This window comes from Narcine bancroftii, chromosome 2 (assembly GCF_036971445.1).
Source record: "Narcine bancroftii isolate sNarBan1 chromosome 2, sNarBan1.hap1, whole genome shotgun sequence".
Taxonomy (NCBI): Eukaryota; Metazoa; Chordata; class Chondrichthyes; order Torpediniformes; family Narcinidae; genus Narcine; species Narcine bancroftii.
The window spans coordinates 312,539,728-312,563,431 of record NC_091470.1 but is presented as its reverse complement, the minus strand read 5'-3'; the positions used below and the strand labels follow the sequence as shown (position 1 = coordinate 312,563,431).

General features: G+C 38.1%; 1 long non-coding RNA gene across 3 annotated transcripts in view; it reads right to left on the bottom strand.

The window, feature by feature from the left end:
- The window catches only part of LOC138755528 (uncharacterized), a 49,867-nt gene that overhangs the window by 19,407 nt on the left and 6,756 nt on the right, over positions 1 to 23,704 (bottom strand). For 2 of the 3 annotated variants that reach the window (XR_011352370.1, XR_011352372.1), the window contains one exon: positions 7,201 to 10,815. The exons of the other annotated variant lie outside the window; for it this stretch is intronic. This is a non-coding gene — a long non-coding RNA (uncharacterized lncRNA). Of the gene's footprint in view, positions 1 to 7,200; positions 10,816 to 23,704 lie in introns of those variants that run through there. 3 annotated transcript variants of the gene reach the window in all.

The window sequence follows — 23,704 nt, the reverse complement described above, 5'->3', positions numbered from 1 at the left end:
GAGTACGCAGCCTTGCTTCATGCCATTGTTAATGGAGAAGAGTTCAGAGAGCTCATTGCTGTATCTGACCCGACCTTGTTGGTTTTCGTGCAGTTGGATAACCATGTTGAGGAACTTTGGGGGGGCATCCGGGGCGCTCTAGTATTTGCCAAAGCCCTTTCCTACTCACGGTGTCGAAAGCTTTGGTGAGGTCAACAAAGGTGATGTAGAGTCCTTTGTTTTGTTCTCTGCACTTGTCTTGGAGCTGTCTGAGGGCAAAGACCATGTCAGTAGTTCCTCTGTTTGTGCGAAAGCCGCACTGTGATTCTGGGAGAACATTTTCGGCGACACTAGGTATTATTCTATTTAGGAGAATCCTAGCGAAGATTTTGCCTGCAATGGAGAGCAGCGTGATTCCCCTGTAGTTTGAGCAGTTTGATTTCTCACCTTTGTTTTTGTACAGGGTGATGATGATGGCATCACGAAGGTCCTGAGGCAGCTTTCCTTGGTCCCAGCAGAGCTTGAAAAACTCATGCAGTTTGGCATGCAGAGTTTAGCCGCCAGCCTTCCAGACCTCTGGGGGGATTCCATCCATACCTGCTGCTTTGCCACTTTTCAGTTGTTCAATTGCCTTATATGTCTCTTCCCGGGTGAGGACCTCATCCAGCTCTAGCCTTAGGGGCTGCTGAGGGAGCTGGAGCAGGGCGGATTCTTGGACTGAGCGGTTGGCAGTGAAAAGAGATTGGAAGTGTTCTGACCATCGGTTGAGGTTGGAGATCTTGTCGCTGAGGAGGACTTTGCAGTCTGAGCTGCGCAGCGGGTTTGGACTTGGGGTGAATTCCATTATTCATTATTCACCTGAGATTAGGAAGACAAATCAAAGTGGAATTTTAGAACCTGGAACACAAAAATTTTATGCCACATTGTGAACCCTTCAGTTTTGCACCAACCTATATAAACCTATTCCACAATTAAATTCTTCCTTATCTCACATCTAAAACCCTCTATTTTTCTTACATCTATGTGCTTATTTAAGCATCTTTTAAATGTCCCCATTGTACCAACCTCCACCTGCAGCAATCCATTCCAGTTAAAAACTTAACTCTGACATTTCTCCTAAAATTTCCTCCACTCATCTTAAATAGATATTCTCTGTTACTTGCTATTGTCATCCTGGGGAAAAGATGTTGCCTATCCATCCTAACTATGCCTCTTTCAATCTTTTGTATCTCTATTAAATGGCCTCTCAATCTTTGTCACTCCAAAGAGAAAAGCCCTAGCTTGATCAACCTTCCTTCATAAAACATGTTCTCCATTCCAGGGAAAATCCTGGTATATATATATATTTTTTTTTTTGCACCCTTTCTAAAGTTTCCTTGTCCTTCCTGTAATCAGGTGACCTACAATTAATTCTCCAAGTGTGGTTGAACCAGACTTTTAAATAGCCATAACATTACGTCATGGCCCTTGAACTCAATCCATTTACTAATGAAAGCCAGTATACCATAGTCTTCTTAACCACCCTATCAACTTGTGCTAAAAGCTTGAGGGATATATGGACTATCACATTTAAGATCACTTTGTGCCTGCCATTGACCACATACTCCAATCTCAAGTTTGACCTTTCGAAATGCATAACTTTACACTTGTCTAGATTGAACACTATCTGCCATCTCTCCATCCAACTCTGCATCCAGTCAATATCCCATTATAACCTATTACAACCTTCTACACTATCCACAACTCTTCCAACCTTTGTATCACCTGCAAACTTACTGACACACCCTTTCACTTCTTCATCCAAGTTGTTCTTGAAAAAAATCAAAGAACAGAGGTCCCAGAACAGATCCCAGCAGACACCACAAGTCACTGACCTCCAGGCAGAATATGTTCCATCTACTACCATTCACTGACTTCTGCAGGCAGGCCAATACCCAATCCAAGCAGCCAATTTTCTATGTTCAGGGTTATTACATCTATGGACTGGTTTGGACAGTAGACAAACTGGAACAGGTCCTATCATTGGAAGGTGTGCTTTGTGTTCATCTGCCGCTCAAGGCACTGCATGATTGTAGACATCAGTGCCACTTGGCGGTAGTCATTTTGTTTGGTTACCATTGCTTTCTTGAGCAGTGGAATGATGGTAGCTGCCTGAAACCTGTAGGAACAGTGGACAGTTGCAATGAGATGCAGATGTCCTTTCAACATCTGTCAGCTGGGCCACACAGACCTTCAGCACCCAACCAGATATCTTGACCTGCTACTTTGTGTCCTAGTTTTATTACTCCCAAAATGCATAATACTTCACTACTACCATCATCTGGCCTTCACCTGCACATCCTCCATTTCCTGCACATCTGCCCTGGCCCTATCTTGCTCCAGATGAAAGGACAGGACAGGGACCCCACCTTCTTCCTCACCATCATTCAGGGCCCCAAGGAGCCCTTCCAAGGGAGGCAAAACCTCATGTGAATTTGCAGGGGTTATCTACTGCATCTGGTGCTCCCAATGTGGCCACTTCTACATCAGAGAAACTGGACACAGACTGGGGGGATTAATTCATCGAGCACCTCAGCTCTGACTGCCATAATAACTTGGAACTCCAAATGGCAACTTATTTTGATTCCCTGCCTCATTCCCATGCTGACATGTCTGTATATGTACTAATGCACTGACAAACTGAGATCATTCACAAATCAGAGGAACAACATCTCGTATTCCATCAGAGCACCCTCAAACCAGCTGGCATTAACATCAAAACAAGTTTCCATAGAACATTACAGTTCAGAAACAGGCCTATCAGCCCTTCTAATCTGTGCCAAACTATTAGTCTGCATAGACTCACCAACCTACATCTGAACTATATCTCTCCATATCCCTCCCATCCACGTACCTGTCCAATTTATTTTCAATGTTAAAATTGAATCAGTATTCCATTCTTCAGCAGGCATCCCTAATCCCTCGTCTGTGTGTGAAGAAGTGTCTCCTTAATGTTCCCTCTCAACCTCTTCCCTTTCATCTTTAACCCATGTCCTCTGGTGAAAAAAGCCAACTTGCATTTGCTTTATTCATGCCCATTTTAATTGTGTGTACCTCTATCAAATCTCCCTTCGTCTACACTCCAGGGAATCAAGTCCTAATTGAATTAAAGTGAATTCAGTTCCTTGAGTCCTGCCAATATCCTGGTAAATCTTGTGTTCTTTCAATCTTATTGATACCAGTATCTTTCCTGTATCTTTACTTGACCAAAATTGTACATAATACTCCAAATCTGGCCTCACCAAAGTCTTATACAGTTTTACCATAACATTCCATCCCCAACACTGAATTCTTTGACTTATGGGGGCCAATGTGCCAAAAAGCTCTTTTTATAACCATAGCTACTTATTGTACCATTTTCAGCGATTTGTGTATTTGTATTCCTAGATCTCTCTGTTCTACCACACTCCTTAGTGCCTTACCATTTACTCTGCAAGTCCTACCTTGGTTTGTCCTTCCAAAATGAAATGCCTCACACTTGTCTGCATTAAATTCTATCTACAATTTTGAAATTTATTTTTCCAGCTGGTCCAGATCCCTCTGCAAGATTTGAAATTCTTCTTTGCTTTCTACACCTCCAATCTTTTCTTCATCTGCAAACTTGCTGATCCAATTTACCACATTATCCTTGTGATATTAATAAAGATAATAAACAACAATACATCCCTAAGGCACACCACTAGTCACAGGCCTGCAGTCTGAGAGGTAATCATCCACTACCACTCTCTGGCTTCTCCCACAAAGCCAAGCTGAATACAGTTAATTACATTAGCATGAATACCAAGTGACTGAACCTTCCTGACTAGCCTCCCATGTGGGGCCTTGTGAAAGGCCTTATTAAAATCCATGTAGTCAACATCCACGGCTTTTCCCTCAACTTTCTTGGTTATCTCCTTAAAAAAAACCTCTTAAGATGGGTTATACATAACCCACCATGCACAAAGCCACATTGGACTATCCCTAATCATTCCTTGACTATATAACTATTTGGATAGTCAATCTCTTGGAACACCTTTCATTAACTTACTACTACTACTGATGTCAGGTTCAACGGCCAATAAATTCCTTTTTTTTCTTTTGGAGTCATTTTTAAACAAATGAACAACATGAGCAACCATCCAAGCCTCCTGCACTCATTCGTGGATAAAGACCTCTTCAATACATCTCCCAGGGATCCTACAATTTCTGGTTTTAACCTTCCCTTGGTAGAGAGTTAATTGTCAAGGGACAAACCATAATGGTGTAGGGGAAAGGGATCTAATTACAACTCTCCTGGGGGATTAAAATATTAAGCTTAAATTTAAAAAATGATTTTAAATTTAAAATGTATTAAAATCCTCTAGCGTCTACCTAGAAGCTCTTGGACATGGCAGCTAGAGGAAAGAAAGCAGTTTCTTTCTTCTTTCTTTCTTTATTTTCTTTGGCTTGGCTTCGTGGACGAAGATTTATGGAGGGGTATGTCCACGTCTGCTGCAGGCTTGTTGGTGACTGACAAGTCTGATGCGGGACAGGCAGGCACAGTTGCAGCGGTTGCAAGGGAAAATTGGTTGGTTTGAGTTGGGTGTTGGGTTTTTCCTCCTTTGTCAGTAAGAGGGAAGAAAATCTTGAGACAAAAAAAGAGGAAGAGCTGCCTACCATACAGTTAGTGTCTGGGCCTCAAGATCTGAAGCCCCTGTGACATACTCCTGTGATGATGGCTTACTTCCAACCAAAACCTGTACCACCTCCCGAGGACACCACAGTAGATGGTATCGGATAGATCCAGATCTCCCCTCAAGAATACACTAACATTATGCACATGCACAAAGGTTTATTTCCACACATGCCTGAAGAAGAAGATTATGCGTTAGCATGGTCGCTCCATAGTGCCATTCCCAGTAGTGCTGGTTGAGTGAAGGCACTGCAGACATGCTTGAACTGTCAGGAGTACCTGCAATTTTGACAGCTGGTGATCAAGAGAAGGGAGATCAAGAAGAATCAGATCAGGATGAAGATGATCAAGAAGATCAGGGGGCTTTGGATTTGGAATAAAGGGACCAAATATGAAATATCTTTATTTACTAATAATGGGTTAGTATAAAGTTAAAAGGGCTGATATTAAGGATGTTAGATCTGATATGAAGGAAGTTAAAAGTGAAATGTTGAGGTATGCTTCAGAGGTGAATGAAGTTAAAGCAAACAGTTCAGAGTTGATTTGGATTTGCAAGGAGTTAAGAACTATATGGATATTCATAATGATAGAATTGAGAGTTGAAAGTTTGGATACACTCGGTGTGGGGGGGGAAATAAAGGAAAGAAAAAGGATAAGATGGACATGCTGGAAGATCAAAGTAGATGGAATATTAAGATAACTAGACTTGAAGAATATTTTGAAGGAAGTAGTGATCCTGTGGAATTTTTTTCAAAAATGGATTCCTAGATTCTTGAGAGAAGAAAATTTTCCAAATTGTATTGAACTGGAAAGGGCTCATAGAACTTTATGGAAGAAACCACTGCCAAATCAACCATCTGGAGCTATATTGATTAAATGTCTGCGATATCAAAATAAAGAGAACATTTTAAAATTGGCAGTCCAGAAAGCATGGCAGAACATGAGACCTATGGTTGTTGATGGAAATAACATATTCTTTTATGTGGAGTTAAATAAAGCAGTGGTGGATAGAAGAAAACAATTCAATCCAGTGGAGGGAATTCTTTGGAAGAAAGGCTACAAGTTTACTGTTAAATTATCCAGCTACGTTGAAGGTGTTTTTGGTGAATGAACGACCCAAGTTCTTTATGAATGAGGAAGCACAAAGATTTGCAGAATCACTTCCTACTATTAAGGAAGAACAGCAAGAATTGTTGAGTTTAAGTTCTCAGCAAGAATTCCAAAGAGAGGTCCTGCAGATCAAAAAAACACCAAAGAAGTTGTGCCAAAGTAGATTGCAAACTGTCAAAAGGAGTCTCAGATGGAGCCAGAATCTCAGATGGAAACATTTGAGTGGTCCTTGAAGCAACGGATGACTTATTATTTCTTCATATGAAATTAATTCTTTCCCTTGGGTGGTGGGGGGGGGCAGGGTGTGGGGGTTGGATGTTCTTCCTTGCTTGCCTGAACCATTATGTTCCATTAAGTTGCAGATGACATAGCTTGTATGGTGGAGGTAAATAGTGCAGTTATTTTTATTCAGCACTTTTTGGGTTTTTTTTAATAGTTCTTTACTTATTAATATTCTTGTTTGGTTATTCATGGATTTTTATTTTTTAATTCTTTTTTATTTTCTTTTTAAAGGACAAAGATGGACAGATGTACACAGGAGACTGTTTGAGCTGATAGACCGACCTGGGAGAACAGGATTGGAAGAGGTTTTGATTTGGGATAATGATAAAAAAAAAATTTGTTTTATTGTTACTGGAATAAATAGTTAAATTAAAAGGAAAAGAATATTTTTATATTAAAAAAAAGATTTTTACAAAAACCTCATTTGACAGCAAAGAATATTCCAACCTAAAAAGGAATTGGGTGGGCCACATTATTGTTTCATCTTTTAATTCTAAAGCAAGAGGATTGGTTATATTAATTATAAAATACATTACCAGTAAAATGTTTTGAAACTATAATAGATCCTGTGGGGAGCTGTGTTTTGATTAATTGACAGACTTATTTTGAAATGTGGACACTTATGAATATTTATTGACCAAATGTAGATGAAGATTTTATAAATAATACTTCTTTACTCTTGGTGGAAGTAAAAGGTTTTAATAGGAGGAGATATCAATTGTTGTCTTGATCCATTATTGTATAAATCAACTTAAATGGTAATAAGAGCTAAAGTATTTAGTTTTATGAAGCAATTACATTTACTTGATATTTGGCGGGAAGTTGAATCCTCGAGAGAGACTATTCTTTTTATTTGCACAGACATGACTTATTGAGAAAAGATTTAAAAAACAATTATCGGCACAGTTACAAGGAAGGATTATTAAAGTTGAGAATAAAGCAAGACTACTTTCTGATCACTCTCGACTTTTATTGATCTGTTCAACTTTAGGGGAAGAAAATATACCCTATAATGGAGATTTAATATTGTATTATTAAAAAGAGTAGATTTGTGATTTATGTTTATATAGACAAGAAAGCAAATTTAATTATTTTTAAAAAGTTGATTTTAATTCAATAGATAACATTTGTACTATTTTGGATACATCAAAACATCAGGTCAAATAGTAAGTTGACTAAAATTAAAAAGAAATATGTATTAGAGTATTAATTGTTAATCCATCAACCCAGGCTCTTGACACCAATTTACAGTCCTGTTATAGCCTTTGAACACCAGAACAATGAAAACCACAACTGTACCAGGGTTGTTATAGAAAATTCCATTTGTCTTTTGACAAATTATTTGTTTTTCTTCCTTTAATTTTTTTCCTCTCTTCTAATTTGTTAATTATACTTAAATCTTTCTGATGCATCTTGTATTCTTGCAGGCTGCAGCAAGTGAAATTTCATTGCCTTTGTATGTTATACCCGTGTATGACAACAAACCTCATTAATTCACTCCAAGAGATTTTTGTGCTTGTATGAATCCTCTGCATCAGTCAGACTGGGAGATCACTTTGTTGAGCACCTCTGCTCTGTCTGCTGCAATAGCGTGGATCTCCAAGTGGCCACCTTTTTTAATTCCCCCTCCCATTCCCCTGCTGAGATGTTTGTCCATTGTCCCATGCACTGCCAGATTGAGACCACCTGCAAATTGGAGGGGCAGCACCTCATTTTCTGTCTGGGCATCCTCTAAATAGATGGCATTAACATTGACCTCCAGTTTCCAATAAACCCACCAGCCCCATCTTCGCCCTCTTTTCTTCTAGTTCCATCTGTCTCTTTCTCTTTCCTTTTCCCTGTGTCTCCTTTCAGAGCCAAAAATCAATTCTCACATCTCTTCTTGTATCTAATTAACACCTTTTGGCTGTTGCTTTGCCCTCCTTCACCTCCCCACCCCATTCTTACCCCTTTCTCTCTCCAGTCTTTAATTCAGAGGCCTGCCTGATTTTTGCTTGCACCTCAAAGAAGGGATCAGGCCGGAAAAATTGGTTACCTCCTATGGATGCTGCGAGACTGACCAAGTTCCTCCATGTTTTTTTTTAACTACAAGTCCATGGGCTCCAGGAAGTGTATGCATCACAGGAATGGGAACCATAATATTGCATGCTGAATTGTGCACACCTAGCTTTCCAAAGACAGTAGCCAATGGCAGAGAAAGAACAGCATCCCAATCCAGAGGCTGAGGGACATTAAGCATAGGTTGAAGAACAGCAGCAGCAACAAGAGCATGAGGATGAAGAAGACCTACCAGGGGAATTGGCAACAGAACATCCCCAGTCTCCTCTCACAGCAGGGCAAGAAAGGAAGGCATTGACCGGGCCTTAAATGACAGAGAGCTCAGAAGTCAACAGTCCTCATTCCAGTCAAAATAACCTTCTTCACACTCCAATCTTTAACATCAACTCAACTAGCAAGCAATCCTCTGAGAAAATCCAGAGGTCCTGCTCCCTTTACTGGTTCATCGGCATGAATAAGTGTTTGACTCCTTGATTCATTTGCTAAGATGGTTTTCTTGAAGTGGCTGAATGAGGGATGTGATTGGGAACTGAATGCAGGGTGTTAAACCTCGTGTAGGAAAGGTAGGTAGAGGGGGTGGCATGGCCTTGATGGTATCAAGTCATTAAGTCACTTGAAAGAAGGGACATAGGGATAGAAATTGTGGAATCTTTGTGGGTTGAAATAAGAAACGGCAAGGGTAAAAAGATCTTACTAGCTGTAATATACAGCCCCCTCCCCCCAAACACCAGCTGGGAAGTGGACTGTGAGATGCAGCTAGAAATAGGACAAGCATGTCAGAGGAGAATATCAAGATAATTATGGGAGATTTTAATATGAAAGGGGATTGGGAACGTTAGAAAGGTACACGATCTCTGGAGAAAGAGTTTGTCGAATGCCTAAAGGATGGCTTTTTGGAACAGCTAGTTGATCAGCCCACCAGAGGATTGGCAGTTTTGGATTAGGTGACATGTAATGAACCTGAGGTGATTAGGGATTTAAAGGTTGTAGAGCCCTTAGGAAGTAATGATCACAACCTGATAGAGTTCAGCTTCCAGTTTGAAAGGGAAAAAAACGATATCAGGTGTGTTAAAATTTCAGTGGAACAAAAGGAATTACAGTGGTATGAGAGAGGAAACTGGCCCAAGTTTCCTGGAAATGCAAGCTAGATGGTGTAACGGCAGGACAGAATTGGTTGATATTTCTGAGAAATAAAGAAAGCACAGGATGGATGTATTCCAAGGAAAAGGAAAATTATGAATGGTAAAATGAGGCAGATGTGGCTAACAAGAGAGGTTAAACTTAAAACAAAAGCAAAAGAGAAGGCATGCAGGGGAGCAAGAATTACTGGAAAAGTAGAGTACTGGGAAATTTTTAAAATCTTAGAGAGACAAAAAGTCATTAGGAAAGAAAAGATGAATCATGAAAGGAAATTGTCAAATAACATACAAAAGGATACTAAGGGTTTCTTCAAATATATAAAAAGTGAGAGACCTAGGGCTGATTGAAAATGAAGCTGGAGAAATTATAATAGGTGACAAGGAGATGGCAGAAGAACTAAATAGATATTTTGCATCAGTCTTCACTGGAGGACATTGACAATATACCTGATATTCAAAGGTCTCTGGGAATAGAATTAAGTACAGTCTGGATTACAAAAAAAAGATAGTGTTTAGTAAGCTGAATGGTCTAAAAGTAGATAAGTCTTCAGGACCGGATGATGTACATGCTTGGGTTCTAAAGGAGGTTGCCTTAGAGATTGTAGAGGCATTGGAATTGATTTTTCAGAAATCAATAGACTTGGGCATAGTTCCCAAGGATTGGAAGGTCACAAATGTAGTTTGGCTCTTTAAGAAAAGAGGGAGGTAGAAAAGGGAATTATAGGCCTATTGGACTGACCTGGGTACTTGGAAAGATATTGGAATTGATCCTCAAGGATGAGGTTATGGAATACTTCGAGGAGCATGGCATGATGGGTCCAAGCCAGCATGGGTTCATGAAGGGAAGATCCTGCCTAACCAAACTAATGGAATTTTTTTGAGGAAATCTCAAGTAGGTTGGACAAGGAAGAGGCTGTGGATGTTGTGCATTTGGATTTTCAAAAGGCCTTCGATAAGGTACAGCATAAGAGGCTGCATAATAAGATGATAGGTGGTGGGTAGAGTACGAAGTGTCGAAGAGGTTGAAAGCTCACAGAGAGACTTGGATAGGCCAACTGCTAAATGGTGGGACTAGTGCGGTTGGGTACACACTGCTCAGCACTGACACAGTGAGCCGAATTACATTTTCTGACATTCTATGCTGAGTAGAGAGAGATGGGAATGGGTATAATGGGACATGCCAATCATTGATTGTTTTGAATGGAATGAAGGAGCAGCTGCCTGAGGATTAATCCGGAGATGGATCGATAACCAGATCATCAATAAAAAAAAGTGGAATTTTCAATTGGAAGAGTGCAGGCATCACTTTGCAAGTCAGAAGGGGGATGAAGTTGACAGAGGTCCTCTTGGCAGATGGAAGGTCGGGATCATTAGTTGAGACTTGCATTAGTTGGCTGGTGTCAAGCTGGCTGTGAAGAGTCATCTTCATACCCTTGATGATGCTTTTGCCTCCCCCAGATGCTGCGTTATTCTGAGTTCCTCCAGCAGTTTGTTCTCTGCTCCATTTCTCAATATCTGCAATCTATTTTGTCTCCAGCTTTAGTACAGAGGTCTCAGCTGTAGTAGATGGAAGGAACAAGAATGGTCATCTGTGAGCAGTCTTAGGGGTTAGGATGTGTTGTAACAAAAATGAATGGGGGGGAGGGTTTAACAGATTTAATTGATAAGTATTATGAGTTAAGGAGTGGAATTGGTAATGAATCAGTCGATTTGATTATGCATGAGATTTACAATTGATAGTCAGGAAGCTGATGGGGTTGGGAGATTAGTGAATGCAAGGGGATGAGAGCGGAATGGCAAGGTGAAAACCATCAGGTGGATGTCAACTGTATAGCTGGGAACTGCATTGGCCAGACAAGATTTTCTTGACAGATTTCCTGTGGAACAAGTACATTGGTGAAACAGATGGATTTTTTGCAACCATCTGGTAGTTTCCGAGCCACAATTTACCATTTTCATTTTTTATTTGTGGATTTTATTTAATTAACTAAATATAAACATGCCAGCTGCTGTAGTGAGTGTTACATCTCCAAATAAATAATCTAAGCCTCTGGATTTCTAATTCAATATGTAACTACTATGCTGTTATCTATATTTTTAGCATTTTAAATATCCTGCCCTGGACTTATTAAAAAATTATTTATAGATTTGCATACAGAACAATATAATAATAGAATCTTATTCAAATGATACTTAAAATTATCAAGATAAAATAAAAATAATAAATGATTTTACCGTACCTGCCCTGGACCTTTTGATTTTTTTTTGTTTCCTTTAATATTTATATACCCAGCACAATAGATTTAAAAAAAATGTAGGTACAAAATGCACTCGAGTGGAAGAGACTTTGAACTGTAAGTGGTGCATTTACAATTTTCACTTTAAAAGCAGAAGAAAAATATAGCAGTGACGCTGGAGCAGCTGTACAGTTACACTACTACACGTTTGGACCCAGAAGAGCAGGGAGTGAAGACCCAACGCTGCTCCGCAGGGTCCTATCACCCTGCCCAAATGCCGACGACTCTGTACAGGATTCAAATGGCTTGTTAAAAAAGCCAACAAATGTTTTTTTTTTGAATCCTGAAACCATGGTGTTTGTACTGGGCAGTGCACCATGAGAAATTGCAGACACTGGGGGAGCAGGACACCTGTAATGGGGAGAACACCACCTGTTGAGAGGGAGAAGCATAGTAGACAACCCTACAGGATGATGACCATGCAAAGCAAATCAGTGAGAGGCTCAGTGCCTGAAGGACCCATGTGGGCTGTTGGTGACTTGAGGTTAAAGGACCCACACTGGCTGTTGATGACTGGCTCATTGGAACTAGGTATTAGAACTGGGATCTGCAACTGGTCATACAAACCCTCCGTGACTCAACTTTTAATTTAATAATAACTATTTATTTATTTATTTTCATATTTGTAAATATGTTCTGTGAATAGGTATCATTTGTCTGTATATGTGTTATTGTGCATGGGTGTTTGGAGGACTGCACAATGCTGTTTTGTCAGGTACAATCAGATGACAAATTAACTTGAGCTTGAGAGGGTGATGAGAGCTTCCTGATCTTATCAGAGGATTGAATCTGCAGCTCTGGTTGCTGATGGTTTGAAATGGGGTCTGTGCAGCTGTAGAAGCTGTGAGACAAATCCACGGGCGCTCATTGTCTCTGAAGAGACTGTTGTTTGCTTCCTTTTCTCCTATTGTTAGTACAAGTTGAAGTATATCATGTATATTACATTTTTATTGAGTTATTAAGTTTAAAGTTCAGATTTATTGTTAAGAGTACATACAACCTGAGATTCTTTTTCCTGTGGACCAGACAGAATTTCTACTTATTGGTTTTGCAAAAACTGTATTCAAGAAAAGATGTGTTTACTTAAGAGAGAAATGTAAACAAAGAAATGTAAACTGCATAACAAAAAAAACATTAATGATTAACATGCAAAGTAAAAGTCCTTTAATTAATCTCCGATGTAGTTTGTTGTTTAGAAATCTGAAGGGCTAGCAACTATTCCTGAACCAGGTGGAATGAGTTTTGTGGCATCTATACCTCTTTGCAGATGGCAGCAGTGAGTACAGAGCATGTCCTGAGTGAAGTGGATCCTTGATGATTTCTGCTGCTCTCTGACGATAGTGTACCATGTAGATTTTCTCTGGTGGGGAGGGTTTTCAGCTGTGATGTACTGGGCTCTGTCCATTATCTTTTGCAAGCCTTTCTGTGCACCCATACCTGGCTGTGATGTAGCCAGTTGGCACACTTTTCACTACACTTCTGCAGAAGTTTGCTAAGGATTCTGATTTCACAAAAAACCTCTGCAAACTCCTGAGGAAGTGGAAGCACTGACATGCTTTGTTCATGATGATGTTAGTGTATAGGTATACTGATAATAACCTCACCAGCAGTGCGAGTATAAGACAGCTTTAATAAACTAATATGTACACAAAGAGGTCTTGTCTCTCTGCAAGACAAACCTGCAAGGCTAGACTGCCTTACTCTGGACTGCTTTATATACAAAGTCACTGGGATGACCCCTGGTGACCTAGTGGTGTAATTACATATCACCACAATAGGGTCACCTCTGATCCCCCTCCCAGTGATCACTGGACTGTATACCTCTGGTTTTCCCTTCCTAAAGTCTACAATCAGCTCCTTGGTTTTGGTGACTTTGAGTGTGAAGTTGTTGTTAGTGCACTATTTAGCCAAGTTTTCACTCTCCCTCCTGTATGCTGACCCATTGCCCCTTTTTATACAATCCACTACTGTGGTATCATCAGCACATTTGTAGATGGTGCTATTATCGTACCGAGCCACACAGTAGAAGAGTAGAACAAGAAGCTAAGTACCCAACTCTGAGGTGCTCCAATACTGATGGAGATTGTGAATGAGATGTTCTTACCAATCCCTCCACTTTGCCCGGGAGATGGCCTTTCATAGGTTGTCATTATGTGACAATCCACGAACCTTTGAAACCTTTGGAATCTTTGAAGGCCACGTCCATGAAACTAGCAAGATCCCCTTGTTATTAAACATTGAGACTTCACAATAATTATATTTCCAGTCTTGAGGAGAATCCAAAGTTTTAAGTATTCAATTTGGGACTAATGAGATTGATTAATAGCTTTGGAAATCCAGGTTCAAATTATATAGTGGTGTCTTAAGGCCCAGGTTTTGGAGTTTGCTGGCCAGTTTTAAGAATATGATGGTGTTGAATGTCAAATTATAGCTGATAAAGTGCATCCTGATGTATGCATCATTGCTTGTTTCAGGGCTTTGTGCAGAGCTGGTTAGATGTCATCCACTGTAGACCTGTTGCTGCAATAAGCCAATAGGAACAGATCCATGTCACCACTCAGACAAGAGCTGGTATGCTGCAGCACCAGTCTTTCAAAACACTTCATCACTGTTGATGGGAGTCCCACTGGTTGGTAGTCATTTAGGCAGGATATCACACTCTTCTTGAGAACCAATACAATTTGGGTCTGTTTGAAACGGGTGGGTACCATGCCCTGCTGGAATGAGATTTTGAAGATATCCATGAATACATTGGCAAGTTGGTCAGCACGGGTTTTTATGACTTGTCTGAGTACTCAGTCTGGACCAGATGTTTCCCTTGGATTCACTCTTTTGAAGGCAGACCGCACATCATCCCCTGATAATAACAGTAGAGGATCAACATGGGGCATGGGGGTCATTCTTTGTTCTGGTGGTCAAGTCAGGCATAGAAGGCATTAAGTTAATCTGGGAATGAAGTTTTTGTCTCCTGAACTGATAGATTTTGTAGCAGGTTGTGGAATTAAAGCCCTGCCACAGCTGATGGATATTCTTTATTGTTTCCATTCTTGTCTGGAATCTCCACTTTGCCTGGGAGATGGCCTTTCATAGGTTGTCATTATGTGACAATCCATGAACCTTTGAAACCTTTGGAATCTTTGAAGGCCATGTCCATGAAACTAGCAAGATCCCCTTGTTATTAAACATTGAGACTTCACAATAATCATATTTGCAGCCTTGAGGAGAATCCAAAATTTTAAATATTCAATTTGAGACTAACGAGATTAATTGATAGCTTTGGAAAAACTATGAACAAGCAATTAAAAGATGATAGTCAACCCAGCAGTGAATAGTGAAATTAGAATTACAGCATAACTAAGATACCATTTCCAAATACAGTTACATCAAATAATATTTATAAAACAATCAAAAATACATTTAAAATGCAACCCAATTGTATGTGCTGATTCATGACTAAGAACCAATGAGAGTATATATACATAAATTTAAATAAAACAATAATTCAGACACCTTAAAATTTGTGGATTTTTGAGTCAAAGCCACCAATTGAGAGCCCAAATCCAAAATTATATGCATGCCATGTTTGTACAGCTTGCCCTTATAATTTAACCCTTTGAGCCTGGCATAATTCTGGTAAATCTGTTCCAAGTCCAATGCATTTTTCTGAGCCTTGGAGTACAAATCAGAACATAATGTACCAGATGGTGTCTGGCCAAAACTCTATTCTATTGCTGTATAATTTCCTTACTGTTGTATTCCAATCTTTTTCAGCTAAATATCAACATTCTATTAGCCTTTTTGTTTAATTCTTGTGCTAGCTCTTAAGTCACAATCAAACAGGGATAATGGCTGTCTCTTTAATTTCTCTCTTCATTTCCTGTCCAACTAATATTTCTATTACACTTGGATGGAGTTATGAATATTCAAGCACCATCTGCTGTCAAAGTAGTAAAGGCTTGGTACTATCAAGAGGTGAAAAATGAAAATGTTTTCTCTTGGGGAAATTGGATAGTGAATGAAAAAATTAGTGATATGATTGCCAACACCCAACTGCACATAGCAACTGGATGGAAATGGGATTAGTGTTGAGTGGAAATTTTACTGACCCAAAATTGCAGAGTATTCCCACAAGATATTCCTTCAAAGACCAAAGCAAGACATCATACTACAAAGACCTCTCTGCTGTCTTCCTTGTCCACCTTCTTAAACTGATGCAATATATCATCAAACTCTCGAAAGCCTTCAATCCAAAATGTCATCAATTCTTTCTTTTTTCCCCCCACTGTTACTTGATCTGATGAGCTCCTTTGTCAGAGTGTTTTTAACTCTGAAATACTTTGGAATTATTAGTTTCAAATGATGCATGAAAGCCCATGAGAAAGTAGAGTACAACGGTTTGTGATATTTCAATCACTTTATTGATAGTTCTGGCATTGTGTGGCAGTGCATGAAGTGAGGACCCAAATAATTACACTTCCAATCTCCAACGGCCAATCCAAAGCTCACAGTTGGAGGTTTTGACGGTTGGAATCAAGAAAGAAAAAAAAAACAGATAAAATATTCAGGACTATTAAAGAGGGTACCCTGGTTTACAATGTTTACCACTGGAGGAAAAAGAAAGCCCCCAAGGAAGAAACCTACGACCACTGCAGGGAGGTTGACTTCAAGTGGTCCATGAGATCAGCATGAGCACATTGTACTCTGCATTAGAATATAGCTAAAGATGTGTTTCTATGATGAATCAAATTAGGAAGGGTGGTCGGTCCTCAAACCTGCTGTGTGCATCACATCATAATTATATATTCAATTTGTCCCTTGAATTTCTGTTTGAGGACAATTCTAACTTACTGTATTAAACTATAGCTAACTAAATCTCCTCTTAGAACATAACAGATTTTCACATCTAAAATCTTTGCTTTAAAATTTTTACTCCTCTGATCCAGTGACACAATTTTCATGTGGCTCTTCCCCAAACTCATGATGCTTAATATGACCTACACTTAAATAATCCATTACAAAAAAATTGTCACGCAATGCCTATCAAAGACTGGTCATTGAAGGTAATTTAGGAAAGGTTTGTTGTACCCCAAATCATGAATTGAGTTGGCATATAGTTGCCCCACCAACCCTGTGTAGCACTGCATGCTCAAAAATCATTTACTCAGTTTCAAGAGAGCATTGTTCCCTTTATGTTGTATACTCCCTGTGGCATATTGGAAATGTGTGAGAGATGGGACCAGTTTCCAAGAGTACTTCTAGGGCTTTCAGACACTTTATCAAGAGATTGTCACAATGCAACTTCATTCCTTGGCTCATTTATGTAGAACAAGGAGCCAACAGCTTCCTATAATTTTGCCCCTCTGGTGGCACCTAGAGAAAACACTACAATAGATGTCAGCAGGGAATATCATATTTTTTCCAGTGTATTCATGGCATGTAGTGATGCTTGGAGATGGTGTGGGGTGAAGCTGCATAAAAATTTTGGTGTATGTAAACAGTGTTTATTTTTAAAAAACTGTTTCTAGGCTCTGAACTCTACAAAATTAAATTCTTCTCTTCGAGGAACTCGAATAATTCATTCCAACAGCTGCTATGTGAAGAAATGCCCATTAAAGTGTTCCTCATTGATTGACAGTTTTTTGTGTAACTCGTACAAGTTGTGATTAATAGGTAGGTTAATGAACAGTTCCAGAAACCCAAAGAAACACAGGGGAAGCCTTCTAAAGATTAACTAATGTCAAAATGACTTTCTTGCAAGTTTCCTCACTGGAAAAATTACCAGTGTTATTCCAGTACTAGAAAGAGTGTAAAATAAAATTGCCAGATCTTTTTCAAATGTAAGATAACATAATAAAAGCCAAAGGGACTGCAATAATGCATGAAAGTAACTGAAGCTTTGATGAATTAGATAATGATTTTAATTTTATTGCAATATGTGGAGGGCACCAGTGGCAGAAATTCCTAGAAAATTTCATACAGAAAAAACTAATAGCTGCAAATTTAATTCATGTTATTCATTATGCATTACAAATCTTTATGATAAATGGACTGCTTGAAATATGCATATAATCCAGTATGTAATTGAGCAAATTAAATTTTTAGGTTCCAACAACTTAAAGCAGTGTGATTGACATTCATAAGGTTCTTCTATTATTGTCTCCTTGGGCCATGCACCATTCTCGAATGGCAAGAAGTGGGAGCTGATGGTTTATTCCCAGGCTCTTGCTAAATCATGTAGAAAGGTACAAGATAGGCTTACACTAAGACATTGATTTCTTGATTCTTATGTGCAGTGAGTTATCCATTCCTCTTCCCTTCTGTAGTTCACATGACTATTTAAAATAATAGAAAATCATTTGGCTAATTTACATTCTAGCAATTTTAACACCCATGTATCATCTAAATGTTTGATTCAGGAAGTGTTAAATTGGGATATTTGATTATTTATCCTTTGTGAAATTTCAGATGAATTTATATTGCGAATGCCCTTTGGAAATCATTTGAATTTGAAAGTTAATTCATTTTTGTTGCACTTTTTCTTGGAGATGAATCTAAACCAAATGAAATTGGACCAGTTAGAGTCCAGGCCATTTGGACATGAAGTGAGAGAGAAAGTGTTCCTAAAGTGGGAAAGAGGGTGAGTTTCCTCGGACATCCCAAATCAAAGGCCTTTTATTTGTAGACATGTTGTCCAAGAGATGATGGATATGTCCTGGTCTATTATATGTGACACTTAGCAGTCCTTTCTCTTTTAGCATTCACAAAATTTTTAATTGGTCAGAGTATTTTATGCCTTTAAATCTCAAAAATGCCTACAGGGCATTTTTGCATGTTTTAGAACTGATTTGCATCAGGCAACAATATAAATGGTCGATGTAATATACCATCAGAGCAGACTATAATTATGACCACGAGAACTTCTTCCTATAGGTAATGTTCTATGTAATCTTGGCAAAAGTCATAACCATTTTTTATGAACAGATAGAAGAATTCAGGTATGACATTGCAGGGTATATTAGTGTGAAGTGTGCATTTATAAATTGAGTACCATACAGTATGACTTCTGAATCACTGCTTTCAGTTTTAAATTGACTGCTTTCAATTGAGGGCTTTATATTTATAATTCTATACAGTTACTTGCCTGACTTATCACCAAAGCAAAAGAGGCTTATAATTGCTACATTGGCAAAACTCATAGAATGGTTACAGAACAAAAGGAAGCCCATCTATCCTAGCACTCCACCAGACCACTTCCTTGCCCCTTTCTTTGTACCATTATAAATGTATCCAATTTGCTCTTGATGAACAGAATGGAATGTCACTCCATCAAATCTGCAGGCAATACATTCTAGATTCCAAATGTATACTGCATAAAAATGTTTTGGCTCATGTTACTATTATTTTTTTGGTTTTCATCCAGAACATTGCGTAAAATTCTAGGAAGGGTCTATATGCAATGAAGTACCGAAAACTGAGAGGAAATGTTGAGTCTGATGACAAGTAATGTGTTGGAACTGGCATACACTGATGCAAAGCCATCTACTGCTAATATTAATTCAGATCATCTATATTCCCAGATGCTTTCCAACATTCTCCTTTATTTCCGATTTCAAATGACTGCTATTTTCTGTATAACTTATTTCCAAGATTTCTTTTTATCCCTTGAGACACATGGGAAACTGAAAATGCTGCGTTGAGCAGTGACAATGGAAGAAAAAGAACAGTCGATCTTTTGTTCGGAACATTTCAGCCAGACTGAGATTGCAGAGAGGAGAAAGTAAGAGGGATCAGACAAGAGCCAGCAGGGAAATAGTGAAACTGGTCTTTTTGGAAGATTCACAGAAGGGGAGCTAAAGGCAGTTGATCAGTGGGTGTGAGAGAGAGGAAGAGGAGAAAAAAGGGGTTCAGGTGGAGGATGATCTTACAGGGTGAAGTTGGAGATGGTGATTATTCACAAAATATTAGGAATGATGTGAAATAAAAATACAGAAATGCTGGAAGAACTCAACAGGTCCTGAAGTGTCCATTCTGGGTAATCTTTGCTATTGTGGGAAACAAGGCTCACTCACCTCCATTCAGGGCCTCAAAACAGTCCTTCTAAGTGAAGCAACACTTTGCTTGTGAATCTGCAGGGGTCATCTACTTCATCCGGTGCTCCCATTATGGTCTCCTCTACATTAGAGAGTCTGGACCCAGACTGAGATTGCTTCTTTTAGCACCTTTTAGCTCTGACTGCTGCAATAGTGAGGGATTTCCCAGTGACAACCTATTTCAATTCCCCACCCCACTCCCATGCCAACATGTCTGTCCATGGTCACGTGCACCACCAGACTGCAAACTGGAGGAACAACACCTCCTATTCCATCTGGGCACCCACCAACTAAATGACATTAATATCAACTCCTCCAGTTTCTGTTAGCACCATCCCCTCCATCCCTATTTCCCCTCTCTTTTTCCCTTTGATTCCTTTCCCCTAGTTCTGCATTAATAGAGAAATCTCCTCCACCTATCAATTCCCACCGTTCCTCTCCTGTCCTCCAATCTATGTCTGTTACAGCTTATATTATATATAATATATAAATATGTCTTTAAAAGAGATAGATTGTGGGCGTTCAGTGTAGGTCACTTCACAAACAGATACTTACACTTCACATCTCATTTAAAATGCAAGACCTTTACTGAAGCCAGACATTCAGGCTCCATGACTTTGCAGAGACAATGGAACTGCTTTGGAAAGAATTTCAAAAAGAGGGGCAAATGGATAATGTCTACACTCAGAGGCTGATAAGATCTTTCAAAGATTGGGTTTGGAGATCTGAAAATAGTCATTTGGTTTTTACAAGCAGAGAGAGAGAAAAAAACAAACAGGATTTTTCTCTTAGAGAGAGAGGTCAGTTCAGCAGTAGCTATTGAGGCTGCAACATGGAAAGCTGGCAGGCTTGTCAAAAACCCCATTTTGAAGATGGGTTGTGAGTTCTGAGTTCAGCCTGTTTAAATCCCTTACAAGGGGAAAGGACTGGCTAGAGTGTTTCTCCGGAAATAAGAGAATCAAGAAGAACTCAGTGGTGACCTGGAAGAAGTTATCATTTGGAAAACCCATGATGGGGCAAGTTTCTTCAGCAAAACACTGAAGTGTTATGATCGGAGGAAATCAGTTTATGTGTGTCCAACAAGCATCTCTCTGAAACCAACAAGAATCTTCCTGAGCAGTAACCATTTATCTCTAAACACCAGAGCCTGGAGAAAAATCATATATTTGAATTCTGTGCCCAGTATAAGAATTGCCTGATACTGTTGAACTTGGAGAAATGAGAAGTGGATGATTGGACCATTAAAGTAAGGAACTTTCCTGAACATGTACACATTACATACATGTGTACTTAGAATTAAAGGGGACTAAGTTAATGGTAATAAGTTACAGTTTGATCTTGTTTTTATGTTTAAAGAAAATTAAAAAACAACTTTTGTTTAAGTAACCATTGTCTTTTTAAAAAAAACTTTATTTATTCATTCAAAAAACAAATAATATATGACGTATACAGCAATTAAATATAAACATGAATATATATATATATATATATATATATATATATATATATAAAAAAAAAGAAAAGAACCCCCCCTTCAGCCAACTCTCCTAAGGAGAGCCATAAAAAAATAAAAAAGAAAGAATATTAAAAAAAATTAAATATACATATTAAAATCTAATCAATATAAATTGAAATGTAAAAATTCTGAGTATAACAGCCACTTATTAATAAAAAATATAATTATTACGTGAAACATACATATTTTTTCCTTTATTAAACAATATTTCATCTCATTATGCCATCTATTAATATCAATCATATTTGTATCTTTCCATGTACTAGCAATATATTTTTTTCACTACAGATGAAGCTAAATGTACAAAAGTAAGCTGGAACTTATCTAATCCCAAACCTTTCAAAGGTTGCAAACTACCCAATAAAAATACTGTTGGATCTAAAACTATTTTAATCTTATAGATATTCTAAAAACGATTGAATTTTCTTCCAAAAAGATATACATGACCACACAGCATGAAGAAAAGTTCCAACCGTATTGCCACATCTAAAACACATTTCTGATTCATTAAAACCATACTTTTCAAAATTTTCAGGTGTCAAATATAATTGATGTAAAAAGTTGTAATTAATCATTGCATAACGTGCATTTTTCAATGTAGTTACACTATCATAACAGATATCTAACCAATCCTCTTCAGAAAAAATAAAACCAACATCCACTCCCAATTTAATTTTAGATCTATCCCAACCCTTTTTATCCATACCATACTGTAATATTTGATACATAAATGAAATATACCCCTTCTCTGGTACCTTCATAAAAAAAGTCTCAAATTTAGTCATTTTAGGTAAAATCATATCGCTACCAAACATACATTTTACCAAAGACCGAATTTGATAATAAAGAAATAAAGAATTCTTATTAATACCAAAATCTTCCCTCATCTGATTAAAAGATAAAAACTTACCCTCTTTAAAACAATCTCCCAAATTTTTCACACCTTTAAATGTCTAATGCAACAAACTTTGATTATGTATTGAAAAATTAATAAGTTGATTCTGAAATTAATACTTCATCATCTGCATTCGGGGCATAAATATTAAGTAAAGTCCAAAATTCACTAAAAATCTTACAATTCAATTTAAGAATACATCCTGCCTTTTCCTCCATTGATTGTAATTTAAAAGATACATTTTTATGTATCAAAATTGCTACACCTTTAGCTCTAGAATTAAATGAAGAAGAATATACATGCCCAACCCAGTCCCTTTTTAATTTCACGCTTTCCTTCACATTGAAATGTGTTTCTTGTAAAAAGGCAATATCAATTTTCATTTTCTTAATATATGCCAAGACTCGCTTAAGTTTAATCAGACTATTTAATCCTCGAACATTAAAAGTAGCAAACCTCAACTTTGACATATCGACTATTATTACTAAATACCAATAATATCTTTATATAGAAACTCAAATCAACATATATAGGCCCTCCAATAAAAAAAATCACAAATTAAAAAGTAAAAAAAAAAGAAAAAAAGAAACCCACCCCCCCCCCAAAAAAAACTACCAAAAGGTAGTAATCCCCTAAACAAAAATTGGGTGTGGGTCACCCACCAGTGGCTGATGACTAGTTAAGAACTTAATGCAAATCTCTCCCTCTCCAGCCAAACAGTAACATCAAAATATCATAATAACAAAAGAAAAAATAGAATAAAAAATTTTTTCTTTTCATCCAGAAGATTCCAATCTCGAAGATCCCATTTCGGAAGGAGGTAGACTCTTTCCATTCCAGTTTTTCCCACTTCTGCCATTTCTTCCATTTCCAGAGCTACTAAATTTTTCTTTAGGAGATAATGGTGGACTACATCTTTGTCCTCTTATATCTGGCAATGAATCAGCAAAAATCATTGCTTTATGATCAGTTTCAAAAAACTGAAATTGGTCGTCTCCATAAAACACCTTCAACCCTGCAGGGTAATGAAAAGTAGACTTATAATCTTTACGCCACAAAACTTCTTTAACTGGATTTAATTGACGTCGACGTTGAATGACCTCTTGACTCAGATCAGGATAAAAAAACACTCTGCTATTCTGAATCAATAATGGGGTTTGTCGTTGTCTCGCATTTTGTCAAAGTATTGCTTCTCTGTCCAAATAACTCAAACATCGAATTATTACCAGTCTCGGTGGTTGACCAGCTGAGGGTGTTCTTCTTAAAGCTCTATGGGCTCTTTCCAGTGCCAATCCCCCAGAGAAAAATTCTTGCCCTAATATTTGCTGAATCCAGTCTTTAAAAAAACGAAGAGGATCTTGTCCTTCTATACCTTCTGGCAAACCAACAATTTTCACATTATTCCTTCTGCTTTGATTTTCCAAATAATCTATTTTTCTTTCTAGCTCTTTCTCACGTTCTCCTAATTCTATGACTGATTTTTCCACCTTCAATACTTTTTCTGTTTTAGAAGACACTTGTTGTTTACAGTCCAAAAAAGCAGTCTGAAATTTTTAAAATTCTTCATAAGATGCATCCACACGTGCTTTCATACCAGCATTCATTTGAACCATTTCATTCATTTGAGATGTCAACAAATCCATTCCAG